The sequence below is a fragment of the Patella vulgata genome, chromosome 6 (assembly GCF_932274485.2).
Source record: "Patella vulgata chromosome 6, xgPatVulg1.2, whole genome shotgun sequence".
NCBI lineage: Eukaryota > Metazoa > Mollusca > Gastropoda > Patellidae > Patella > Patella vulgata.
This window is the reverse complement of record NC_065884.2, coordinates 33,450,200-33,466,779: the sequence shown is the minus strand read 5'-3', so window position 1 is coordinate 33,466,779 and position 16,580 is coordinate 33,450,200. Positions and strand designations below refer to the sequence as shown.

The window sequence follows — 16,580 nt, the reverse complement described above, 5'->3', positions numbered from 1 at the left end:
AACAAGTTAGAAACCATTTTGTGATATCTATATGACCGTATTCTTTTCATTTTTCTGTTGATTTAAACAGAAAGTTAACATTTTCAAAACATAGTAAGTAATTTATCAGTTGAAAAAAATATTGATTTTAAATTTTAAAGATAGGTTGCCAGGCAACGAAACATATGCCCACAGCAGCTAAATCGTCCTGGCAGTCAACAAGTGTTGTCACATATTTTTACTTTTTTTCGGTAATGAAACATTCATAATACAGTGCACTCTGTCACATCCGACCTCTGATCACTCCGGCACTCTGTTACATCAGACACCATTTTCATGTCCCGATTTATTTCCTTATTACTTCAACCAAAAAATCTCTGGGTAATTCGACCTCTGTACATTCTGGATTACGACATCAATCAGCCGTCCCGTCATACGATTTCCATTGAATCGACACCGTATAATCCGGCCTTCAATCGGTGGGTGTGAAGCAAAGACTTACCGATCAATTATCCGTGAGATTAAAACTGGATGGGTGTGAAGCCACAAAAGATTAACAAGCAATCACCAATCAATTATCTGTGAGATTAAAACTCGGTACCGTGGGTCTTTGTTGATTACTTTGATAATTTTAATCTCCTGTACGACAGTTGTGATAAATACTCAAGAATATCCACGAATTTTCCCCCGAATTAACAGTCGTAAAAATATTCCTAGCACGGATACCCCTTAGCACCCGTTGGAAACATTCGTTGCGCATGCCGATTGAACCTGAATAACCTATAAGTTTGGTCACCCTACGGATGTCTTCGAACCGTGTGATGATGCTCGATTCACAGTCCGAACGTCCCAAATTATCAGAATTGCAATCGATTGACGCGGAATTCAGTCCTGTCACAGTTCTGTCAGTCCCGACGACGGAGGTGGTGTGAGTAAAATTGTGACGTAATTAAACACGACGAACAGGTTTCGGCTGCATGGTTGAATGAGATATTTATATATCCAGTCGACGCATGCGTTGTAGCCCGAAGTACCCATTTTCACTCGATTGTCAATATTTTTGGGATTGAGATAATTCAATTCCAGAACGTTCAATCGAGTACGCCCATTATCAATGAACACGTGATAGCAAAGACAAGAGTGCGATCAACTGAAGACGGCGAAGAAGATAAATTAATGACAGACTTGACCTATTCAAAATGCCTACGCACGTTAAATGAAATAAAAAGTAATGTAATAAAATTTGGAATGTACAGAAAGGTTTACCATTTTTAAAGGGAATAACATTCTGGTGATTCGAAGTTCTATTTTCGAAGCTACATTATAATAATACTTCCGGTTTTCTAAGTTACAATTTTTCCGGTTTTGAGAAAACTGGGTATTCTGACACTCTGCGTAATCCGACATATTGTAACGACCCCGTACGATGGCGGATGTGACAGATTGCACTGTACATTAAAATCTGATTAAGAGTAACAACTCATGAAGTAATTACAAGAAAACCATTAGAATTTGTTTGGCTTTTATAAAGTTCTGCCCCATGCTAACGTTTAGTATACAAAACTTTTAATATCATGGATTTAGCTGTTCAAGTCATAAAAATTTACTTGTTCATATCAAGACTTTAAACTCTGTGTATCAATCTGAAGTCAATCAGATGATAACTTTAGCCTCTAGAGCGTCACATGATTTCTCAAAGAGATCAAGGACCACAACTTTGGCAGTATTATCGTAAATCATTGGAAATCAATAGGATTCTTCGTCTCATGACCTCAAACACTGTGTATAAATTTATAGTCAATAAGATATTAACTTTAGCCTCTAGAGCATCCACAAGATTTTTTGAAGTGATCAAGGGCCATAACTCTGGCAGTAATTATCGAAAATCACTGAAAATGAATAGACTTCTTTGTTTCATGACCTTAAACTCTGTGTATAAATTTAATGTCAATCGGATATTAACTTTAGCCGCTAGAGCATCCACAAGATTTTTCAAAGTGATCAAGGGCCATAACTCTGGCAGTAATTATCTCAAATCGCTGAAAATCAATAGGCTTCTTTGTCTCATGACCTTTAACACGGTGTATAAATTTAAAGTCAATCGGATATTAACTTTGGCCTTAAGAGCGTCCACAAGTTTTTTCAAAGTGATCAAGGGTCATAACTCTGGCATTAATTATCGTAAATCGCTGAAAATCAATAGGCGTCTTCGTCTCATGGCCTTAAACACTGTGTATAAATTTAAAGTCAATCGGATATTAACTTTAGCCTCTAGAGCGTCCACAAGACTCTTTGAAGTGATCAAGGGTCATAACACATTCTAAATATAATTTTAACACAGAGATCATTGCTACGATAGCTGATTAATACAGTTTTCCAGAATCGGAAGTGACGAACGCCAAAGGAAAACACGATCAGTCATCTCTCTATATAACTGACTGATGTGACGAGTGATAACGAATATACGGGCGAATTTCGGCTCACTAATAATTCCTTCGAAGACCAAAAGTTGTTGTATGAGATTGTGAGAGGATATCTGACAATTCATAAAAAGAATTGACTGCCACTAGATAAGTGAACACGAAAGAAAAACAGAAAAAGTCTGTGCATTACCATGTTTTTATAAGATATAGAATGAATATAAACAAGGGAATGTACGGACTATTTCTATTTTTCTAGTGTTCTCTTATCTAATGACATTCAATTACATTATTGAATTGTCAGGTATCCTCTTACAGTCCCATATATCAACTTTTGGTCTTCGAAGGAATTATTAGTGAGCAGAAATTCGGCCGTAGATCCGTTATCACTCGTCACATCAGTCAGTTATATAGAGAGATGACTCATGTTTTCCTTTGGCGTTCATCACTTCCGACTCAGGAAACCTGTATTACTCAGCTATCGTAGCAATGATCTCTGTATAAAATTATATTTGGAATGTGTTTAACCAGCTTTATCACATATGTGATAATGACTGGCACCAATATTGTCCTTTAACTTTCTGTATATTTAAAGAACCATTTTTCTGAAAATCTTAATTTCGATTACAATCAATATTTTCACTTATTTTGTCTTTATTTCATTATTAGATTGTGTGCATTCCGTAGCTGGTCACATATCGAAAATTAAATTTCAATACCTGAAAACATATTATATATAAATAGAATCGTCATTAGATCAGCTATCTCAATATACATGTATAAACTTTTTTTTGAAAATCTGTAAAAATAAAAAAATACTAGAGAATTTTCCAAAAATTAAAAATGTTTTTTGACTTTTTTCGATTCTTAGTCCCTTTTTTTTCCTATTCTAGTTATTTCAAAGTCCTATTGAATGTCTTCGTGCACAACACTACCGAGGGGACTCCCAATAGAGAAAGTTTACGAAAACTCACTCGAGCAGTTTTCAAGATACAGACTTCCAAAAACATCTCAAATCAGAAAATATTTTATTTTCAGTGTGCCATATTTTCCTGCGGGATCACCGTATCTGTATGAATTGGGTTTCACACGATAGTCCATTCGACTCAAAGCTATCTTAATTGGTTTAATCCGGTGATATCGGACAGAAAAGAAAAATTGTGTTTTTCCCCAAAGCATCCATTTTTGCGTTGTTGTCAACATATCGGATATTATTTCGACTACTTCCTGTCTACGGATCATTGTTGAAATTGCTTTATCCTTTGGTATGGCCATATGACTTCATGCTCCAGAAGTTTAGAATCATCGATTTGGGCATAAAAAGAAACGAGAGCATCGCTAACGCTGCAATATACGACCACATTCCTGCTTTAATTGATAAGGTACTTTTCAAAACGAAGAGAATGAAATATGAAATGGCTGCAATGACTGTAATATGTGTGTGTGTGTCTACTTAGTGTTTTAACGTCTGCTTCCACCAAAGGTGATATCGCAGACAAGTTGTCTTATTTTCATATTTATTATCTTTGCGCACGCTGGGGTCCTCCTGTAGGAGGAAACCGGGGTACCCGGAGTAAACCCACAAGGTTGAGAAGACGCCCCTTTCTCCAGGATCGAAACCACAACCGCAAGCCAGGTTGACCGGCCTGTTGGAGGTCGAAGTGTGACAGTCTAGAACGCTAGGCCATCCAACCCACCTTGACTGTAATATAACAATTTACAGACTAAATTGTTGCCGTCCTTAGTGTATAAGGAATAAGTATACCAAGTTCCAAGATAATCCATTCAGAATTTTGGCCTTCGGGCGCTAAAGCCAAAAATTGGATGTGGCCTGCCCTTGGGGGTCGAGGCATTCACCAAAATCAATAGTTGATCCCCTTAGGCTACAAAGAATACATATGCCAAGTACCAAGGTGATACATTCAGAACAATAAACACAATAATCAGGCATGGCTCTGCCCCTGGGGGTCCGGACATGCAGTTATCCTCCTTAGGCTATAAGGAATACATATCGCAAGTTCAAAGACGATCCATTAAGAGACACAAAGAAAAGATAGGTTGCCAGGCAACGAAAAATACGCCCATGCAGCTAAATCGTCCGAGCAGTCAACAAGGGTCGTCACATATTTATTCCTTTGTAGGTAATTGGGGGCCTCTACAAGACAGTTCCATACAGATCAGATTATAAATTTTGTCGTTTGAGGGTTCACAAGGTTCTACAAACTGAAACAAGGGTCTCAACTCTGGAAGTAATCTACAGAAATTGTTGAAATTTGACAGACTTTTTCGTTTTACTAATTGAAATAATGCATATAAATTTCATACAGATCAGATGATCACTTTTGTCATTCAAAGGTTCACAAGGTTCACAATCGCCATAACTCTAGAAATTATTGATGGAAATTGCTGAAATTCAATAGACCTCTGTTTCACAAATTTAAATGATGCATATAAATTTCATACAAGGGCCATAACTCTAGAAGTAATTATTGTAAATTGCTGAAATTCAATAGGATTCTTCTCTTGACTAATTTAAATGCCGCATGTAAATTTCATACAGATCGGCAGATAACTTTTGATGTTAGAGCGTTCCCAAGATGCAACAAAGTGAAACAAGGGCCATAACTCTAAAAGTAATTGACTGAAATTGCTGAAATTCAATAGGCTTCTTCACTAATTTAAATAATGCATATAAATTTCAGAAAGATCGGGTAATAACTGTTGGCATTAGAGCGTTCACAAGGTTCAATAAAGTGAAACAAGGGACATAACTCTAGACGTAATCAACGGAAATTGCTGCTGAAATTCAATCGGCTTCTTCGCTTCACTAATTTAAATAATGCATACATGCATAAATTTCACAAGGATAAAATGTGACCGGCCGCATCTAAATGAGTCGGAATGCGGGAGAATCAATAATGAGATAAGACAAAATAAGTGAAAATATTGATTTTGAACGAAATTGAGATTTTCACAAATAAGAGTCTATAAATATACTATCTATTGACACAGAAAATCAAAATAGCAATAAAACATTTTAAAACACCTGTACGTTTTGTAAGAGTACTGTATTCTTAAATCTGTCCTATTTCTCAAAATTCTCGTCGAAATTAGTTATTTTTCTTCGCTCGCAGTGGGACGACCGGTCACTCCTCTTGCATAACAATTGGCATCGTTGTAAAGCGAAGCATTTCTAGTTTATAAATATGATCAAAATATTGTCGATGAATTGATTTTGAACGGATACAATCGAGTTTAAAAACCCTCCAAAAATATAAATAAACTCCGCCTGTTGCCATGCTGTCCACACAACTCCTTTGCTGATTGGCCCGAACACTGCGTGCAAGACATTATCGATAAATATTTGGTTTTGGCAATGTTTTGGGGTACCTACTTGTGATTCACTCTGATAAGTGGCAGAAAAAAAAATTAATTCTGATCGTATAGATTGCCGTTGAGTGTTAATCGAAACCACGTGGCTGATGATGTAAATTAATCGACAAGCGGGTGTGTGTCATTGAGTAATACTGTCACGTCGACAACTCATTATTTACTCCGAATAATTAATCCAAGTGGTGATTGTTTGATATCGCATATCATCTTTAAAAAAAATAATCTATAGGCCTTAAATGGAAATAAACAAAATGGCCAATAATGTTCTTTTCGAAGAGAATTTTATTGATAGCTGAATTCCGTTTAACGTCGCTTCTTCATACGGCATGCAAAGTAAGGAATGCATTTGGGATATTATTGTTTAAAATTCTCTTATCACAATGGGTCGAAAAAATGAGAACGCCCAACGAGCCGAAATGCAACGATTCTCGAGTCTGCCATTGAGTATCCTCAAATATAATGTTGATATTTACATCAAAGCCAAAATGCACGAAAGTGAACGTAAGCATTGACTATGAAATTGACATTTCTATAGGGACTCATATTTTGATAACGTCACGGTACCTGAAAATAATAATAGACCTATCGTACACGCAAAATCTTATTTTAATTCACGTGTTAAATGAACACGCGTACAGCTGTTGCGGCTTCTTTGATGATTATCCAATCAACAATCTTAATCTCCTGACCACTATTTGGCACTAAGGTACTAATTAATTGATGAGATTAACTGAGTTAATCTCACTAAAGTTATATTATTCAGTATAACACTATCATGTGAATATTATGCTGTATGTGTTGTGGATGTTTCGTTACGAAAGGAGTGCATTTATTACGATTTTCGTCGTTAGCACCCTTGAAATCCTAAATAAAAATCATATTAAACGACAAAATATAGCAAATAAATAGCGGAAATAGTCGGATCAAATTTTTACGATTTTCGTCTTCAGCACCCCTGAAAACCCATGGAAAGAAATATTCAACGACAAAACAGCAGATAAATGGCCTTGTTGCTATGGGATTTTGTTTTGGGACATACCAAATCTTTGACTTGCTTTTTCTCAAAACTTACTTTTGTGAGTTGGGTAGCTTCTAATGGACACAGCTCAGTCAATTTTTGCCCAATTCAAACAAACTATACATCAAATTGAAGGTAATGAGTTCGAATGTGAAAATAACAAGAACTCAATTTTCAAAATTTCCTCATTGTGACTCAGTATGCTGTGGGGGGTCCACAAATGATAACTTTTGGCGTAATAACATTCACAACGTTCAACAATGTGAAACAAGGGCCATAACTCTAGCTGTAATGCACAGAACATTTTGAAATTAAATAGGCTTCTTCATCTCACTAATGTAAACCATATATATCAATTTTAAAACAATCAGATAATAACTTATAGAGCGTTCACAAGAAATTGTGAACGACAGACTGACAGACGGACAGACAGGGGCAACGACAATATATGTCCACGTTTCCATAAAAATGGGTATGGTTCTGCCCCTGGGGGTTGGGCAATCACCAAAAAACAATAGGGGTCATCCTTAGGGTATAAGGAATAAGTATGCAAAGTTTCAAGGTGATACGGGGGTCACGCTAGGCTGGAGGTCGGGTTTTCGACCCCTGCATTGGCCGAGAAAGTTCACCCAGATTTTCTGACATGGTTCCCCTTGTCAGTGATAGAGGATGTAGGGCTTGACAAGGACAGCTGTCTGGTCGTTCAGATGGACAAAAAACCAAGGTCCCGTGTACACATTGGCGTGCACGTAAAAGATCCCTTGACAGTTGGAATTCGATATAAGAGTAGGCCGTAGTGCTGCTGTCCGGGCAAAATTTCCCTCCCAGTTCGGAGCAAAACAGTAGGACGTTTAACCCCATTTCATTTCATTTTCATTTCAAGGTGATACGTTTAGAAATGCGGTCTGTAGATGACAAACAAATAAATACAAGAAATAGGTGTGGCTATGCCACTGGGGGTTGGGCATGTATCAAAAACAATAGGGATCATCCTTTGGGTATAAGGAATTCATATGAAAATTTTTCATGACGATTGATTAAGAATTTTGGCCTGTAGGTGACACACAGACACACAAAAAGAAAATGTGCATGGCTCGCCCTGGGGGTGGGGCTGCACCCCAAACAATAGGGATGTTCCTTAGGGTACAAAGAATAAGTATGCAAAGTTTCAAAATGATACATTAAGAAATGCAGCCTGTAGATGAAAAGCAAATTTAAGAAATGGGCATGGCTCTGCCCCTGGGGGTCAAGCAAGCACCCAAAACAATAGGGATCATCCTTAGGGTATAAGGAATAAGTATGTAAAGTTTCAAGATGATCACTTAAGAATTATGGCCTGTAATCGACACACAGACACACACACAAAGACAGGGGCGACAGCAATATAGGTCCACATTCATATAACGATAGGTTGCCAGGCAATGAAACATACGCCCACAGCAGCTAAATCGTCTGGGCAGTCAACAAGTGTTGTCGCATATTTTTACTTTTTTCGGTAATGAAACATATGTAATTATCAGAAAACCATTAGAATTTGTTTCGATTTCTGTCCCATGGTAACGTTTAGTATACGAAACTTTTAACATCATGGATTTAGCTGTTCAAGTCATAAAAATTCATTGAAAATCAATATACTTGTTCGTCTCAAGACCTTAAACTCTGTGTATCAATCTGAAGTCAATCGGATATTAACTTTAGCCTCTAGAGCGTCACAAGATTTTTCAAAGTGATCAAGGGCCATAACTCTGGCAGTACTTATCAGAAATCGCCGAAAATCAATAGCCTTCTTCGTCTCATGACATTAAACACTATGTATAAATTTAAAGTCAATCGGATATTAACTTTAGCCTCTATAACGTCCACAAGATTTTTTGAAGTGATCAAGGACCATAACTCTGACAGTAATTATGGGAAATCGCTGAAAATCAATAGGCAGTCAACAAGAGTTGTCGGATATTTTTACTTTTTTCGGTAATGAAACATTTATAATACACTAAAATCTAATACAGAAAACCATTAGAATTTGTTTGGTTTCTATAAAGTTCTGCCCCATGCTAACGTTTTGTATACAAAACTTTTAATACTGTATCATGGATTTAGCTGTTCCAAGTCATAAAAATTCATTGAAAATCAATTATACTTGTTCGTCTCAAGGTCTTAAACACTGTGTATAAATTTAAAGTCAATCAGATATTAACTTTGTCCTCTAGAGCATCCACAAGATTTTTTGAAGTGATCAAGGGCCATAACTCTGGCAGTAATTATCGGAAATCGCTGAAAATCAATAGGCTTCTTTGTCTCATGACCTTAAACACTGTGTATAAATTTAAAATCAATCGGATATTAACTTTGGCCTGTAGAGCGTCCACAAGATTTTTTGAAGTGACCAAGGGCCATTACTCTGGCAGTAATTATCAGAAATCGCTGAAAATCAAGAGGCTTCTTCATCTCATGACCTTAAACACTGTGTATAAATTTAAAGTCAATCGGATATTAACTTTGGCCTCTAGAGTGTCCACAAGATTTTTTGAAGTGATCAAGGGCCATAACTCTGGCAGTAATTATCGGAAATCGCTGAAAATCAATAGACTTCTTCATCTCATGACCTTAAACACTGTGTATAAATTTAAAGTCAATCAGATATTAACTTTAACCTCTAGAGCTTGTGGACGCCGGCCAGACGGGGGTGACGACAATATACGACCACATTTCAATGTGGGCGTATAAAAACGACATTTTTGCAATATTCGAATGATATAGGTCGCGGACAAAGTTTCGAAATGTTTAATTGCTATAGTCCCATAAAAGTCTTGGGGTTTCTGGTAATGTCATTTGTTTGAAAATAGGCAAATATTTGATGAAACTACAGCCGTTTTTTTATTATTTTGCACCGTACTTAATTCGAACACTTCCGGTCTGCGTAGAAGTTTCAAAAGTAGTTGATCAAGTAGCCACAACATGGTTTCCCAATAGAAAATTAGGTCCCAGATCGGTATTTGTTAAGGGCACTGAGAAATAGGCTCCCGGGGAAAAAATAATAATAACTAGATCTGCGTGGCAGTGCTGAACGTTTTTCAGGAAGCAGACCAGAAGAAATCATATGATAGTCCATTCATCGGGCTATGTAACGATACATTAGTTGTTTTCATCCGGTAATATCCGGCGGGGAAATGGCATTTTTCGCAAAAGCCTTCATTTATCAAGTTTTTTTCCGCAAAAATATCGGATATTTTTTTGACTCTTTCCGGTATACGTGGCTTGGGCACTTAATTTCTTTTAACAGAAGTTTCAGAAACATCCATCGAGCAGTTTTGATAATAAAAAATATAAATAGAAGAGCATTTTCAGTAATTTAACGATTTTTCAACGTTTTTCAAAGATTGAGGCCTTTTTTGGTCCACTTACATCATTTTGAGGCTTTTATATTTAAATTCACACTCTAGACCACAGCTAGGCCTCTAAGTGACAGAAGTTTAAGAAAAGAAATAAATGAAGTTTTCGAAATACAAGCAACTCAATAGGCGATAGGCTCCAAACAGAAAAATACCAGATTTTCCACATATCTGTGGATATCTGTGATATCTGACGTAGAAATCACATTTTTCAGCTATCAAAATATACTCTTCAAAAAAAGTAGGGGATATTCAGAAACAATACAAAACTGCGGAAATGCACTGCTGTTTTTATTAGAGGTAACCAGTGTATGCTAATAATAGGCCAATTGCCTACACATGAAAATAAACAGTTCATATGGGGGGCTTATCTGACGGCCCTATTTCACTCGCAAAGAGATACACTGTCAAAAGTGAAAATGGACGTTTTTGATTTTTGTCTTACTCCACCAATCCTCAGACATTCAGCAATTTGTCGTGGCATGCTCCTAATCAACCGTCCAATCTCGATTTGGGGCAATCTGACCCACTCCTCTTGCAGTGCCACGGCTAATTAAACGTAATACACTAAAGCAAAGATACGCTAAACAGTAAATCTTATGCAAGAACGATAGGAAAGCAAACATGGATAGGATAAACCAACAAGCAGCAGTTTTCATCAACCCTTCCTTGAAGTGTCAAATTTGATAATGAACCCCTCCCACGTGTATGGCACTAAATCGTGTCGCACATGCAGCACAGTGGTTCTGTTCTTAACATACTCCCAAAGCATGTCAAGTGTCCATGACTATTTATCATATCACAACCTGCATGGGTATTTGCATTTCAATATCCCCTACTTTTTTTGAAGAGTATATTTCAATTCTTCGTAAGGAACTGTCGGCCATTTTGATTACATGTATTACTATTTTTTAAAGACGAAATGAAACATCAAATAATCACCTCTTGGATTAATCATTAGGAGAGAGAGAGAGAAATGGGGTTTAACGTCCACTCGACACAAACTAGGTCATTTCGGGACTAACATATGGTTTAATTTTATTTCAATAATTCGCTTGCGCGTAGGGGTCTTTAGCAGTGGGAGGAAACCGGATTAATCATTAGGAGTAAATAATTACTTGACATAGGCTTTATATATATCATTGGCATTATCAATCAATTAATCATTAATCCAAGACAACTGATTAGTATTACTCATTGACGCGATCCGGATTATCAGCCAGTTGATTAATTTATAGTGATTGACACTCAATAATAGTTAATCCAGGATAAATACGATTAGAATTTTAAGATTTTTTTTCCGACAGTTCTCAAAAAGAATCGCCACTACCGACAGTGGGATTAGCCAATGAAACGGTCTGTTACGGCAGCTTTTGGCGTGTGGTGCACGGAACTGTGGGTAATCCACTAGAAACATCTAATGCCTGACGTCATAGGGTCAAAAACTGATTGTATGACCTCTGATGCGACCTCCCACAACAACTGTTCAGATATTCATGTAGTGTAGGCCATCGAAAGTATAAAAGATAGGTTGCCAGGCAACGAAACATACGCCCACAGCAGCTAAATCATCCGGGCAGTCAACAAGAGTTGTCGGATATTTTTACTTTTTTCGGTAATGAAACATTTATAATACACTAAAATCTAATACAGAAAACCATTAGAATTTGTTTGGTTTTTATAAAGTTCTGCCCCATGCTAACGTTTTGTATACAAAACTTTTAATACTGTATCATGGATTTAGCTGTTCCAAGTCATAAAAATTCTTTGAAAATCAATTATACTTGTTCGTCTCAAGGTCTTAAACACTGTGTATAAATTTAAAGTCAATCGGATATTAACTTTGGCTTCTAGAGCGTCCACAAGATTTTTTGAAGTGATCAAGGGCCATAACTCTGGCAGTCATTATCGGAAATCGCTGAAAATCAATAGGTTTCTTCGTCTCATGACCTTAAACACTGTGTATAAATTTAAAGTCAATAAGATATTAACTTTGGCCTCTAGAGCGTCCACAAAATTTTTTGAAGTGATCAAGGGCCATAACTCTGGCAGTAATTATCGGAAATCGCTGAAAATCAATAGGCTTCTTCGTCTCAAGACCTTAAACACTGTGTATAAATTTAAAGTCAATCGGATATTAACTTTGGCCTCTAGAGCGTCCACAAGATTTTTTGAAGTGATCAAGGGCCATAACTCTGGCAGTAATTATCGGAAATCGCTGAAAATCAATAGGCTTCTTCGTCTCAAGACCTTAAACACTGTGTATAAATTTAAAGTCAATCGGATATTAACTTTGGCCTCTAGAGCGTCCACAAGATTTTTTGAAGTGATCAAGGGCCATAACTCTGGCAGTAATTATCGGAAATCGCTGAAAATCAATAGGCTTATTCGTCTCATGACCTTAAACACTGTGTATAAATTTAAAGTCAATCGGATATTAACTTTGGCCTCTAGAGCGTCCACAAAATATTTTGAAGTGATCAAGGGGCATAACTCTGGCAGTAATTATCGGAAATCGCTGAAAATCTATAGGCTTATTTGTCTAGTGGCCTTAAACACTGTATATAAATTTAAAGTCAATCGGATATTAACTTTAGCCCCTAGAGCGGATGGACGGACAGGGGCGACGACAATATACGACCACATTTCAATGTGAGCGTATAAAAACGAAATCAGATTGTAAGAAATAACATTTTTACAGATGTGCTTTATATTATGAACAATATTCAATTCATTTGTTACAGCACGTGAACTTACTGTTCTGAGAAATGGATGATTAACATGTTCTCTGTCTAACATTTCAAATTTAATATCTTGATCTAGTTTTAAACACTGATGAATATATTTACAGCGACCCAGTTGAATATCACTGAAACATAAATAATATTGTACAATATACTTGATATGTAAACAGTCTATATATGTACAAGGAAGGAAATAATAGAACAGTGGTTAATTAGAAAGACTACAACATGCACACATCATATGATTTAAAGATACATTAGTTAAGTGTTTTATAAAGAGTTGGCCATTCTTGCTTAACAATTCAAAGATAGGTTGCCAGGCAACAAAACATACGCCCACAGCAGCTAAATCGTCCGAGCGGTCGTCAAGGGTTGTCGCATATTTATTCTTTTGTAGGTAATTGGGGGCCTTTACAAGACAGTTCTATACAGATCAGATTATAAATTTTGTCGTTTGAGGGTTTACAAGGTTCTACAAACTGAAACAAGGGTCCTCAACTCTGGAAGTAATCTACAGAAATTGTTGAAATTTGACAGGCTTTTTCGTTTTACTAATTGAAATAATGCATATAAATTTCATACAGATCACATGATCACTTTTGTCATTCAAACATTCACAATCGTTAGAACTCTAGAAATTATTGACGGATATTGCTGAAATTCAATAAACCTGTTTCACAAATTTAAATGATGCATATAAATTTCATACATATCGGATGATAACTATCATCAATCGAGCATTAACAAGGTTTAACAAAGTGAAACAAGGGCAATAACACTAGAAGTAATTATTGTAAATTGCCGAAATTCAATAGGCTTTTTCGTCTCACTAATTTAAATCATGCATATAAATTTCACAAAGATCGGGTGATAACTTTTTGCGTTAGAGCGTTCAGAAGGATCAATAAAGTGAAACAAGGGCCATAACTCTAGACGTAATAAACGGAAATTGCTGAAATTCAATAGGCTTCTCCGTTTCACTAATCTAAATAATGCAAATAAATTTGACAAAGATCGAATGATAACTTTTGGCGTAGGAGCGTTCACAAGGTTCAATAAAGTGAAACAAGGGCCATAATTCTAGACGTTTAAATAATGCATATAAATTTCAGAAAGATCGGATGATAACTTCTGGAGTTAGAGCGTTCACAAGGTCCAGTAAAGTGAAACAAGGGCCATAACTCTAGACGTAATAAACGGAAATTGCTGAAATTCAATAGGATTCTTCGTCTCACTAATTTAAATAATGCATACAATTTTCAGAAAGAGCGTTCACAAGGATCAATAAAGTGAAACAAGGGCCATAACTCTAGAAGTAATGAACAGAAATTGATGAAATTCAATAGGCTTCTTCGTTTCAGTAATCTAAATAATGCATATAAATTTCAGAAAGATCGGATGATAACTTTTGACTTGACGTTAGAGCGTTCACAAGGATCAATAAAGTGAAACAAGGGCCATAACTCTAGACGTAATAAACAGGATTTGTTTAAATTCAATAGGCTTCTTCGTTTCAGCAATCTAAATACTGCCTATAAATTTCAGAAAGATCGGATGATAACTTTTGACGTGAGAGCGTTCACAAGGATCAATAAAGTAAAACAAGGGCCATAACCCAGACGTAATAAACGGAAATTGCCGAAATTCAATAGGCTTCTTCGTTTCAGTAATCTACATAATGCATATAAATTTCAGAATGATCGGATGATAACTTTTGGAGTTAGAGCGTTCACAAGGTTCACAAGGTTCAGTAAAGTGAAACAAGGGCCATAACTCTAGACGTAATAAACGGAAATTGCTGAAATTCATTAGGCTTCTTCGTTTCACTAATTTAAATAATGCATGTAAATTTAAGAAAGATCAGATGATAACTTTTGGAGTTAGAGCGTTCACAAGGTTCAATAAAGTGAAACAAGGGCCATAACTCTAGACGTAATAAACAGAAATTGTTGAAATTCAATAGGCTTCTTTGTTTCACTAACTTAAATATTGCATATAAATTTCACAAAGATCGTATGTTAACTTTTGGCATTAGAGCGTTCACAAGGTTCAACAAAGTGAAACAAGGGCCTTAACTCTAGACGTAATAAACGGAAATTATTGAAATTAAATAAGCTTCTTCATTTCACTTATGTAAACAACATATATCAATTTCAAAACAATTGGACGACGGACGGACGGACGGGGGCGACGGCAATATACGTCCGCATTTCAATGTGGGCGTATAAAAATAGATGATAAAAAAAAGAAAATGGTGAATTTCAGTCAAATTACTTTGTTCTGAACGGACGGACCGACGGACGGGGGCGACGGCAATATACGTCCACATTTCAATGTGGGCGTATAAAAATAGATGATAAAAAAAAGAAAATGGTGCATTTCAGTCAAATTACTTTGTTCTGAACGGAACTGTCACTGTTGGAAGTTTGGACTAGAAATAGGTATCAATTGTGTCTGCACCGTCTATGAGAATTGGCAATCGTTTGACTGACAGATGATAACTCCACCCACACATTCTCGATTATCAAGTAACATTCTCAATGGTTATGGTAGCCTCGCTTGGCAGGCCTTTCATCAGCAGTTTCCGGTAGTGGCATCAGCGACTAACGGTAAATGTTAGCTTGGTCTGCCATTTATTAATTTAATTTTAAATGGACGATTTGATTTTGAGCTTGTCGTGTAAATAAAGGTCTCATTAATAATTTCTATAACATCTGAAGCCTAAATGAAGACTTGCAACAGGCAGATTTAGCTTTTGACTAATGTATGTTTCATTCAGACAATAACTAAATTTTCAATAAAACTAATATCCTGTTTTCCACATACGGTAATACATGGCTCAAAATGTTCGCCTGTCTACTTGTCGCCAACAGGCGATTTTTTCGTCTGACAGGTAGCAAGTAAAACTACCTGTCGCAAACAACAGGTGGACTAAATTTTACTTGATGTTCAGTAAATTGACTCACAATACTCACGTCCACATCACGCACATTTAATTATTCGTTTCTAAATGCAAGAATTAAGCACGGAAATATCATGAAAAGCCGCCATTGCACTGTTTACATTTCGCTCCGTCATAGGCAACAGTTACTCACACAGTTTGGAAGTAGACAATTTTATAACAATAAATTTCACACCATCTGCGCTTGTCATCATCTGCTTGACACTAGTTTATAGCATTATGAAATATTATATCTAAATAAATTAAAACGCACCACCAGGTCATCTAAAATAGTTCCATCGTAATGACACCACAGTAAATATAGTGGTAGCTGGAATGGAAATGCACATGGCTCGTTGCCTGGTGTATTTAATCATTTAACCAGCGGCTGCCAGGCAGGATACGCCCACATTTTCGAGAGATGGATAGAAACGAAGCTAAAACGAAAGTGATTTTTGCTACAATCAAAGGCCATAATTTAGGAAATTACAATTCGATATGCGCAAATATTGAAAGGAACCAAGATCTTTGGGTTATAAACTTACATTTCAAGTTTCATCAAAATAGGATTAAAATTGTGACCTCTATAGGGTCCACAACCTTGATATACCATATTTTTATGCTATTTGAGAACGAAGGGCGGCCATTTTATCTGTCAGTTTTGGGCCGATTTTCACGAAATTCCTAACTCAG

At 36.4% G+C, this 16,580-nt stretch overlaps 1 protein-coding gene across 2 annotated transcripts in view; it reads right to left on the bottom strand.

Moving 5' to 3' along the window:
• The window catches only part of LOC126825420 (phosphatidylinositol 4-phosphate 3-kinase C2 domain-containing subunit alpha), a 684,289-nt gene that overhangs the window by 497,543 nt on the left and 170,166 nt on the right, over positions 1-16,580 (bottom strand). For both annotated transcript variants that reach the window (XR_008788423.1, XM_056101571.1), the window contains exon 6: positions 12,960-13,071. The gene's annotated coding sequence lies outside the window, so the exon portion shown is untranslated. The remainder of the gene's footprint in view (positions 1-12,959; positions 13,072-16,580) is intronic.